Source organism: Equus asinus, chromosome 22, assembly GCF_041296235.1.
Source record: "Equus asinus isolate D_3611 breed Donkey chromosome 22, EquAss-T2T_v2, whole genome shotgun sequence".
NCBI classification, from domain to species: domain Eukaryota; kingdom Metazoa; phylum Chordata; class Mammalia; order Perissodactyla; family Equidae; genus Equus; species Equus asinus.
This window is the reverse complement of record NC_091811.1, coordinates 28153239-28165705: the sequence shown is the minus strand read 5'-3', so window position 1 is coordinate 28165705 and position 12467 is coordinate 28153239. Positions and strand designations below refer to the sequence as shown.

The following is a 12467-nucleotide window of genomic DNA, read 5'->3' as shown; positions in this document are numbered from 1 at the left end:
GGAATATCTATATATATTCATAGTTACCCAACAATTTTTACCATTGTTATACTGGCTTTATTTTATTGGAAATTTTATAAAAAAGATTTTAAAACCAATATATTCAATAAGAAGAGCTGATATTTTCTAGAGGATTTGAATACAGAAAGTCTGTGTGAGTGGCTCATGAAATATTATCTTATTAAATGCAACCATGTTTTAATACTGAGTTGGACTTAAGTTATTTAAATCATTCCATTTTTCATCTGCCATATATTTATCCTATGCTACATCAACAGACTATCAATTTCTGTCTTTATTGTGTTAATTTGGATTTATCATTGACCATCTTCCACTTCCATCCACCACCTCCCTTCTACAATATAATTGCTTACAGGAAAAGCCCAATATCAACATAGTTCACCAGGAAACTTGTCTTAGTCTTCTCCATATATATGTCAATAAAGGACTCAATATCTATATCAGATACATGGAAATAGTCTACTAATATGGATACATTCATGTTTATATATATACAAACATATATAATGTATAATATTGAATCAGTTCATTTAGTACCATAAAACATTAACTTCAGAAGTTCTTCCCCTCTACCCATAACTGTCCTCACAAATATTGGAAATAATTCAAAAAATGTGACAATTTTTGTGATTATTAATTCTTATCAAAGAAAAAGAATATTAAGCCATGCAAAAAGGAAAAATATTGCAAAGTAATTTGTATGAAAATAGGAATTGTGACCATATTGAACTTGGTAATCCTTTTGTAACATTACATATACCTGCACTGAATAAAGACAGTAAGTTTGTCTGCACACCTTGTGGATGATTTCACTTGCCTGCTTCCTTCCATCAATGTAGCAAATGAAAGAAATAGCTACTGTCCTTTCTCTCCCAATATAAATTCTATTCACTTTGCACAAGAAGACAGACATTATAAATATATTTTTTTTTCAGGCAGCAAAAACTTACATCCTTCCCAGTCTACAAATTGGTGGTAAAGTGGAATAAAATATAGGATCTGCCATGTTGCTTTTTCTTTTACCATTAACATTAAATTAATATTTGTCTGCTTTTAGGAAGTTTAAATACTACAAAAGTAAACAATTTAGAGACAAGCAAAATTTAAAATTTACCCTAAACCTACACAACATCTAACCAAATGAACTGTTTCTTGTTGGTTATTTTGCTTAGCACACTATTCAATGTGAAACACAGGGGGTTTCTGGGAGACTTTATGCTGTTTCAGTTCTAACACATAGAACACAGTACTATTGTCCTCAGAATTTAAAAATCTCCAAATTATGTGTCAGTGTTTGAACCAAAATATTCCCTACAAACTTGGTATTTTTTAGGTATCAGGGATTAAAGAGGAGAGTTAAAAATCAACAGAGAAAGAAAAAGATGGAGGAAGAGGAAAAATAAGGAAAAATCAGGGGAAGCATTGTCCGTGATGACAACCAATCCATCATGGACCTTTGTTTAGAATTTTCGATAGGCCAGAACACAAGGTTTTTGTTTGCTTAGACATTTTTTTGGTGACAAGCAGTTTCTCTGCTAGCAAACTATGATCCTTACCCACATTATTCTTTCACAAACTGGTGGTTTTCTATCCACCAGAGATATAGCCTCTGGGGAACTCTTTTCTCTTTCAAGCAACATTTTGCAAGGGAATGGGCATAATGCTTTTCCTCTATCCTTCTAACCTTATTTTTGCCACCAGGTCAGATTCATGTCAAAGGATTAATGTCTCTTTCCAAAGAAAATTAAAACCTCCCAAACATTAGAAGATTATAAGTTGAATCTAGTGTCCCCATATTCCTTAGGCAGATGGTCCGTATAAAGTTTTGAAGACACACACACACACACACACACACATATATATATTATATATACATTTATACATAATTTATATATACAATTATACATAATTATTATTTAAATGGTTTACTAAGGCATTGTACATTTTTTTCTCTGGATCCTGAGATTTACACTGTTCACTGACATTTCCCATCTATATGGTTGACTCATGATTTGTAAGCCAACTACATAGAATGCATTAGCCAGTGAACACAGACCCAAACAAAATCTTGCCCAAGGTTCTTCTACAGGGACTCCACTGGGAATTGGTGGTCGCTTTAGACAAAAATATCAAGGTATCGAGAAGAGAGATTGTGAGCCCGTTGTGGTCTGTGAAAGCAAGATGATGAGCAATAACCTTGGCAATCCTCAGACCACAATCTCTATGGCGTCATGACTGAATCACAGGAAGTTACTTTAATCTGATCTGTTCCCAGGCAGTGAGATATCCTGACCCCGATGGCATATGGCATATGTAGAATCTGAGTGCAGTACGACACAAAGATTTTGGTCCTTGGTATCAAATGATTGATTCTAGACTAATGTTTTTTCTACTTAAAAATAATTTTTTCAGCTTTTCTGAGGTGTAATTGACAAATAAAATTATAAGATATTTAAACTGTACATCACGATACTTTGAAATACATATACATTTGGCTTCACTTTTTAACCACAGGTATTGCCTTTGACAAGGTAAACTCTCTGAGCTCTAATATTTTTATTTGTAAAATAAAAATTATACTCATGTAATACTGTTGCTGTGAAGACTTAAGTAAGACCATCCACAGCAAATGACTAACACATCGCGGCTGCCCATAAATAGGCTCTCTACTCTCTTCTCCTCAAGAATTTTCCTAGGGAGGCTTAAGAAAAACTAGAGGGCCAGCTACCATTTTCAAGAGACCATGAAAGGAGCTTATTAGAAGACTGCATTCCTAGAGCCGGCTCCGTGGTCGAGTGGTTAATTTCTCGCGCTCTGCTGCGGCAGCCCAGGGTTCGGATCCTGGGTGCAGACATGGCGCTGCTCGTCAGGCCACGTTGAAGTGGCGTCCCACATCCCACAACTAGAAGGACCTGCAACTAAGATATACAACTACGTATGGGGGGAGGGGGGTTTGGGAAATAAAGCAGGAAAAAAAAAAAGATTGGCAACAGTTGTTAGCCCAGGTGCCAATCCTTAAAAAAAAAAGACTGCATTCCCTATTACTTAACCAATAATACAATATGAGAAGAAGATGTATGAATATGGTAGGGATGTGCACATCAAAGGAGTGGAGTAATAGGGAGTGATATACAACCTAGTGTGACTAGAATATCCATTGTGAGGTATGGAGTAATAGATAGTCTGGAGAGGGTGATCGTTTACCTGAGAGTGACATTGAAAGGTTCTACAGAGTAAGTAATTAGTTAGATTCAAATTTCAGATAGATAGTTTTGGTAGCAGAACAGAACATAGACTGGGGAATGGAAGCAAAAGCAGAAATGGAAAGCAAAAGTTTAATCGTTCACTTGAGGAATAACAAGGGCCTGAATGAGAACAACGACAAAAGAGCAGACAGATGGACAGGAACATCACGACTTGGTTTTGCTAGTCCTGTGGGAGTGCCACAGAATGACAAAGGAAGAAAGACAAGGCTTGAGGGAGAAAATAGAGAAGATATCACTCAAGGCTGAAAGGAAGCAAATGTTTACATCCCACTATCTAGTTCAGGCAAATTTAGACTTCAAACATTCCTTGTTTAAACCAGTAAATGATAGCTGAGGACCTCGAAGATTATAGTTCAACTAATAGTGTAAAAGGTACAATATATGCCGGTAATTAATGAAAACACAAATTAAAATATTACGATATTAAGTCATAGATAAAATGTCCATATATTCTAGATCTAAAACCAGGGCATGACTGATAACAGACTTCTTTTTTCTTTATCATTGTAAACTTAATTACACATGACAAATTTAAGGAGTAAATTACATTTAGTTATACATTTAGAGACTTGCTTTCATTTAAAAGAGACCATCTTTATGAAATCTAGACTGATTTGGAAATCCAGACTATATAGTCACTTCTGTAATATACAGAAGAATTGATCACTTAAATTAAAAAACACATAAAAACATAACTTTAGTCATTAAACCTTCAACCATTTCATGAAAAATGCATGTATTTTGCTGGGACGGAGGTCAGCTTGGTTATCACCACTATCCACTTGAACTTTACACTTTGGAAATAACATTGTGACTCAACATGCTAATGTGTGTTATCTCTTAGACCAGTACAGACTAATATCATTCGTTAGAGAATTGGTTTCTTTCCATATCTGGTCTAGGCATTAAAAAAATCAAGGTGCTGCTTGTACCACTCAGATTCCCACTTGGTCCAAAGCAGCTTTGGGTGAGTAATACAAAACTTTTGTTCTAATTCTTTTCTTTTGTGCTTCTTCCCCCACTCCACAGAGAAACGTGGCAATCCATATAGTTTCATCTTACAAGCTATAACCTAAATGCATGTGGCTTGTCCTATTAGTCTAGATGCCTTCATTGTTTTTGAATTATATCCTTACCTATTGCCAGGCCTAGATTTCATTAAAATACTTAAAGAATTATATTGTGATATTTTAAAGTATTTTCCATGCATTGATTTGACTTCTATTATACTAGTCAGACAGAAAACCCAAGACTTGGGTCTCTCACTTTTTATTTTCAGTAGCTACATAGGAAAGCTTAAGTATGTGCTTAACTGTACAGTTGAACAAAGACCGTGTTATTTAAGTTGATTATAATCACATCAATGTGGATTCATTGATATTCTTAGAAATTTCTAAAGAATATATAAGAAATGATGAAATCATGTGAAAAAAAACTACAAATAAGAAAAATTTCCTATCATAAGAAAGCAAATGCTTGAGATGACTCTATTGCACCAATTTTAATAACATGCATTATTATCATTTTTTAAAGTTTTATTATTTAAAAAAATTAATGTGCCTTTTTGACACACATTGAATTCACTCAAATGTGTTCAACAGTTATCCTGGGTAACAAAATTTGTTCTACTGACATATTGTTTTATTCCAAGTCCCACTGAAAATAAAATTGACCACACAGCTACGTTATGGTCACTATAATTTAGTTGTCCCTTACAGTTATATCTTAAATGTCATCTGCACTGCCTCAAATATAAAGTACAAGAAAACTCTTTGTTCCTTCTTCTTTGCCCTTGTTTTACTACTGCTTAAAACTTTCAATTAATCACATTCATTTATTTAAAGCTTTAAGGTTTAATATAAAGTAGAAAAGCAAACCACATAACCACAGTGACAATAACTCAATGGATCATCGAATGCTCGCTTTGCCAGAGAGGCAGCTCTTCAATGAACTACATTTGGCATGTCCTTTACAAGAGTTTCTCTGAAAAAGGAAAACATTTGTGAGTCATGTTTTAATGATAGAACATATAGACGAATCTACAGTGACAATGAATTTTTCACCCTACCCAAAATTTCAAAGTAGACTCCTTAAAATCACTTTTTTGCATGAAGTCTAGAGTTTCATTTGTAAAAAAAATAAATTTCTGCAACTTCTAGAAATGTGTCTATTACATAAAATGGAATACGTCCATAACTGAGCAGCAGTTGAGGTGTGACACCTATTTGTTTGTGGCATCTGTAGTCTGACTGACTTGCAGTTCTATTCGGCTTCTGTGGGTATGATGCAGAAGGAATCCCAAGGAATTCTGAGCTTTCAACTGTCAAATCCTGAAGATCTGTTAGAACTGTGGTGTCATTGACAGAGTAAAGAAGTCACAGAAAGAGATTAAGTTTTGGGGAATATGCTATAAGTTCAGTTTGTATTAATTATGCATTCACCTAAGAATGTCTAACTGGGATTTTAAAATAATAATTGCCATTAAATAATGTTTTGAATTTAACAAAGCACTTTTATAATTTTCACCTCATTTGATCCCCACAAAAATCCCATGAGTTTGTAAGCAGGACATTCACTTATCATTATCACATTCACTTTATAAGTGAGAAAATTTTGGAATGGAAACTATAGATTTGGGAAGAATACAAAATATTTTGAACCTGCTGTTTTTACACCACCATTTGATGGGTTAATATTTTGAGACCTAACTTTGACAGTTTGATAGTTTGACTCCCTATTTACGAACATAAATATTTTATCATTATGGAAACATTGATACATTTTTATTCATTTTTTAGAATAAATATTTTAGGTATTCTTTAGAATAAATCCATTAAGCCATTTTAATGCCATGATCAAATTGTTATATACTATAGTTAAATAATTTCCTGATTTCTACTATTTTCTTTTATTGAAAATGTTTTATTGGTATCAGTTGATTAATAAATCAATTTTTGTCCAAATCAAAACTTTTTAATAATTATATTTTATGATGGCTTGTTTGGGGTTATTATTCTACCAAGATAAATTTTCCTGGATCTAATATTGTACATAAATATTTCAATAAGATATTATTCTTCATCTCTTTTTAGTTAATAACAAATTTTTTCATGTGCAGGTATAACCTTTCTTCATCTTATTTTGATTATTTCTAGCAAGTTCATTTATTAAGAACCACCAAGCCAAAATGCCATTGGGATTAAAATGGTAGCATCAAAGTAGTTTGCTTCGACTTCGGTGCTATTTGCGTTTCGATGAAACATTGCAAAATCCGGAGTAATACTCACTTTAGAGAACAAAAAGAGAAAGATGAAGCAGGAAAGGATCACTAAATTTCAATTTAGAGATCACTAAATTTTAAGCCCAGTAGATTAGAATCTCTAGAAACCAATATTTCTTCAAAAGATTATATTTTCTACATCATTGCACTTCCTTTATGTTAAGACGCAATGAGTGAAACTCACCCTTTCCAACCAACCAGCATGAAGGAGAGGTACTGAACTGAATGAGATACAAGAAGTCGTTTCATTGGTATAAAGAAATTCAGAGGGAGAATTGAACATTGAAAAATTGATGGAATCAGATGGAATTTTAAAAGATGCCCTCTTGGACTGACGAGCAAAAAAAGTCTCAATAGCTATATTCAAATTTTATTAGACCATTATCCAAAACATTTAAGGCTTTAGACTAGTTCCTTCACCTCTTCCAATAGAATAATTCCATGACTTTTCAAAAAATATCTCTCATTGTTTAACAACATTAGTGACTTATTCGTATTTCCTACATGGAGTGATTAAGGCATTAACATAACTAGTGCAAGTGACATCATGAGAAAAATAAATAAAAAACCTTTATTCAGAAAGGCAATATGTAACTTGAAGGGTAAGGGCACAGGTTTTAAAGACAGATAGATGTGTATTCAAGTGCTTCCTCTGCCACATACTTGAGCATCTCTTGGGCAAGTTATTTTCTCTCTCTGAAGGCCTCAATTACCCCATTTATTAAATGGAGATAATCATAGCTCCTATTCCACAGGTTCTTCTGAGGATCAAGGATGGTAATGTATCCAGAGCACTTAGGCCAAGACATGCAATACATCAGATATTTAATAAATGTGATTTAACTGAAAACTGCAATAATACATGTTTAAAATGTTCTGAAATGTTTAATGCACTATAGAGATAATAGTCTTGCACTGAATCATACGTCATTGATATTATCATAAGCTTTATTGCCTATTAGTATAAACCAAGGCCTTCGAATCTAGCCAATGGTGCTGTAAAGTACCACTGTCCTACATGTTCCCAGAAAACCCATGGTATTTGGAAAATATGCTTGCGGAGGGAGACCACAGAGATTTTTATGGAGACGGCTGCTGGTAGAACTGATTTCATATTTTAGCTATAGCAAGTGATACCAAATATTTCCTACATTGCATTTTAAATTCAAAGATTTTCAAATTATCATTCTAAAATGTATAAGATCTTACAGATTACATATTTTTTAAATTCATTTTTATAAAGCACAGCATATGTACAGTCTGTACAGATCTTTAGAAAAATTTTTGCTATTTTTAAGTAAAATAAATTGTCAAACCCTGTTGCCTAGAGTAAATTTTCAGTTCCCCAGTACAGTGTAGACTATTTCTTAGCCTTTATATACATGGAGAATTATTTTAACACCACGAAAACAAAATTAAGATGACAACCTGTTAAAAAAAAAACTAAGACTTTATAGGAATCAACCTAATCTTACAGTTTCTATATTAGTTCATTGTACTCTTGAAGAGTTGTAAACGGATATTAGAATTATATATTAGATAAATATAAGAAGCTCTGGGCTTTTAAATGTTCCTCAAAAAGTAATTAGGTTGCCAGAAAAGCCCAATCTCACCTGGGTTGGCAGTGAAATAATATCAATGCCTAATAAATATATTTTTAAAATAGATCAAGGTGATAAAGAACAGATACAATAAAGAAGAAGTAAAAATAAACTATTGAAATAGACAATTGTGTTTTAAATAGTCATTTCTGATTATAGGTAAACTTCATTGATATATTCCACCCTTGAAGAAACCAATCTGAATTAAAAAATAAACTATAGACTCTAATAAGAAATGCAGATATATTACTTTCAAATTCACACAGTAAATTTAGCTGCTAATAAAAGCACTTCTAAGTAACAGACTTTCATTGCGTGCTTTAATAAATAGGTGGGAATCATTTGAAATTAGTCAGACCCATTTGTATCACACAATGTGTTAAAATCTTTAAGAACAGCTTGGTTAAAAGCCTCAAGCAATCTTGTTTACACTATTAGCAAATCCTTGCTTCATAGATCATACAAAAGTAAATTTCAGCCTAGCCTAGTTCAAATTATCATAAATTCTGAATTATATTCAGCATTTTAAAGCTGGAAGGGACCTCAGAGATCTTCCAGCGAAGTCTATAATAATGAGGTTTTCCCGGCTGTTACATCTAAAATGCATGCCATATGTATAAACAAATACTAAACATTGTTGACTATTTTAAAAAATGCTACTGACACTGTATTAGTACTGCAATATGGCATATCTTTTCAAACTTATCAATAATTTCACGTGATATTCAGGAATGTTGTGTCAGGATGATTTAAAATCATTAGCAGTATGTTGCATTATTTTTATTTGCGTTATCTTTTTGTTTTCTTGTCCCTTTCAGTTCTAGAAAGTTCAGAAGTAATAGTCTTCACACTAACAGTCTGAATACACAACAGTATACAAAATACATAGCCAACAATTTTGAGAAGTTGTAAAAAGTCAAAACAGAAGTATTACACAAATCTGAAATCACTAGTGGTGGGAGCCACCATGTGGCTTTCTACACACATGAGAGAAAGCTTGAAATTTCACTCCTGTGCTGTGCTGCTTAGGTGTATTTTCTATTTGGAGGGAATCAGGGAAACATGTATGTGCAATCCTGCTGAACTGTACATTACAATTTCCAAGAAAAGAAGATCTCTACTTTCCAGTTTCCCTAACTGTGTATTCTAGTTCTTAGAGACTTTTCTGGAATCTTAAGGGAAAATTATCAAAATATGCCATCACTTCTAGGAGGAACAAGTGGGGCTTTTGTCATTTGGGAACCATCTGCCCTGTCACCCTGCTCCCTGATGTAACCTACTTTATTTATCCATGCAATAAATATTTATTGGGCAGCAACCAGGTGCCCAGCGTATGCTATGCTGCCAAGAGGAATGCAAAAGAAATGTTAGACACAGCTTCTGTCCTCAAAAGAGTTTTATGTCTGATTATGGAGAAAAACACACTTTTGGGAAGCAGCCGAATTACAATGCATAACAGTGCCAAATAGTTGCCAGAGGAGTGGTACAGTTAGTGTTACAAGAAGGGGGAGAGCAGGACAGACTTAATGTCAGGGAGATGCCCTGTAGAAGATAAATCCAGATCCAGACTTACTAGTATGTGTAGGATTTTCTGGACTAAGAAAGTAATGAAGGGCAGATCAAGTGTAAAAAAATATCTAAGTGTAGAAAAGTCAAGAAAATAACTCTCAAAATGCAAAATGAATACTCTCTTATACTCTATCTTTGATGACCAGGGATTACCAAGCATTTTTGACTTCCATCACTTTCAGACAATGTAAACTCTCTTTCTCTTTGTTTAATCATAATACTTGCAGATTTATACACAGTATCCTCTAGGCCTCATATAGGAACCTTGATTATTACTGAGTTCTAATCATGATGCTATCTGGTGATATCTAAGAGAATATAGACCATGGAAACACCCTCTGACCATGTTTTCTGTTGTGACTGAGATTTTAATAGGCAGCTACAAGGGCCCAATTGGTTAAATTAGAATCTTCATAACCACAAATCAATGTTTATGTATTTCTCACAATCCCTGGCATAGCTGACTAATTGATGAGGGAATCTGTGTTATATTTTAGTTTTTGCATGTTTCTAATGCTACTCAAAGAATTTTTAAGGACATGACAAATTTTAGGGCTGGAAGGGTGCTAAGAGGTAATCCAACTCAAGACATTTCTTTTAATGTATCAAAAGCTGAGGCCTAGAAAATTTAAACGACATCCTAAAAGGCACACAGTTTAATGGCAGCTCTGTGTATCCTTTTCCTAGCCCCAAATTTCTTTTACTACATTATGATATTAACTATCATATTGATTTTAGTGGCAATATACTAGAAAGAGCTCAACTCTCAGTTCTAGTCTTGGCTATTCAAATAACATGTGATTCTAATTAGAGTAATGAATTTCCTTAGCCACAAAATTTGTATATGTCCCAAAATATTTCTAAGCACTTTTATAAATGTACACCCATCTTCTTTATTACTGTCTTCATCCGTTACCTAAAGAAGCAGTATTTGAAGATGGACGATGAGATGTAAATGATTGGCCAACACAGACAGAAATACATCTAAATTCTCCCCCTTGTAGCAGGCTATTACATTGGTGACTCTTAAAGTACCATGTCTCGCGGTATTCACATGCTTATAGTCCTTTTCCACTCTAGGCTTGGCTTGACCATGTGACTTGCTTTGGCCAAGGGGACAGTGGCAAGCATGATGCAAGTAGAGGTGTGATGAAGCTCAAGCTAGAAAGGTGATTTATGGTGGAGAGACCCTGGAGGATGAGGAACTATCTTGGATGTTCCAGCCCCAGCAAACTCTTAGCTAAATACAAGTGACACAAGCAAATTCATAGATCTTAAGCATTTCACCACACACACACACACACACACACAAAGAACTAACTATATTAACTATGTGAGGTGATGGACATGCTAATTATCTTGATCTTGGTAACCATTCTACAATTTGTATGTATATCAAATCATCATGTTGTACACTTTAAATGTATACAATTATATTTGTCAATTATCCCTCAATAAAGTTAAAAAAGAAAAGAAAGAAAACCACCAGCAAAGCACAGTTAAGTCAAAGCCTCTTGCCAATTTCCACCCTGTCTCCATAATATGAGTAACATGAGTAATAATGTAATAATGACAGAATCTTAAAAGTATAAAAATGTATTTGCTTTCCTTAAACTGCAATACTGGAGATAATCCAGAATGCCAATCCGTATTCTTTTATGACTATGTTCCTTGGTTTCACTAGAGGGAAAACTCTAATATTTCTTTTTAGAGGAGATATAAAGGTACCAAGTCTCTTATTCAAACTAACTAGGATTTTCAGACTTTATTGGATTTTTTTTTACCTTTGTGGAATTTTAAAAATTATGGGAACTCCAATGGGACTTAGAGCTTTTAATAAACAAAGTTTGTAAAAGTTAATATTAGTCCTTATAGTCTAGTGATGAGAGGTAAGCAGAATAATCTTTAGGAGTAAAGGTCTCAACATCACGCACTTTTTGCCTCACAGTACATTTTATTTGACCTGGCTAATCATCACCTTCATGTTGTTAATCATTTATACTCTTCCTCATTAGCCATTTGAATTGTTCATGTATAGTTCTGTTCACCATTTTTTGTCTGTATGACTTTGTTGTATCAGTTTTCCTTTACTTATATGTAATCCTAAACTAAGAACAAGAGAAGAAAAGGTATTTCTTTATAATTTTACCTTTCTGAATCAATCTTAAGGATATCTGAGCTGGGTTATATGGTGCAGTTTTTCAGAATTCAGTGCAACTTCTAAAGTCAATTAGACAATGAAACTGATGTTAACAGGCTATCTTCCAAAAAGGGTTATGTGGTCTAGCAAATTGGGCGAATGCTTTGTAGTCTTGTAGATTTATGATGAATATTAATATATTAAAGGCTCTGAGGAAGAAACTGGATTAATTTTGTTCTTCAAATTTACATGGTTACAGAAATGATTTCTTGCAGAATAGCTCATGATTGTTTGAGAAACAATTTGCTTTCACGGATCTTGAAATTATAAAAGTCAACTGGACCTCTTTGTTTTACTCTCCCCAGAGCTGTCTGTACTAGCTATGCTTTTGGGGTAAACATTCCTCAGTATCTGATGGAAAGTCTTCCACCTCTTATGTCCTCCTTCTCCTTTGTTCATTCCTCTCTCTCCTCCACTATTTCTTCTCTACTACTAGCTCCAGCAGGGTTGTCCTCTCTCAAGTTTATCATTCTTCAACCTCAGTGATTCTAAGCTGATCATCAGAATTGCTAAATCTTTTGAAGAACAAA

The 12467-nt window shown here is 33.8% G+C and overlaps 1 protein-coding gene across 1 annotated transcript in view; it reads left to right on the top strand.

Annotated features, from left to right (window-relative positions):
• The first annotated feature begins 4230 nt into the window (after positions 1-4230).
• Positions 4231-12467, top strand: part of LMO3 (LIM domain only 3) — a 75215-nt gene continuing 66978 nt past the window's right edge. The window contains exon 1 of the mRNA XM_070494293.1: positions 4231-4254. The gene's annotated coding sequence lies outside the window, so the exon portion shown is untranslated. The remainder of the gene's footprint in view (positions 4255-12467) is intronic.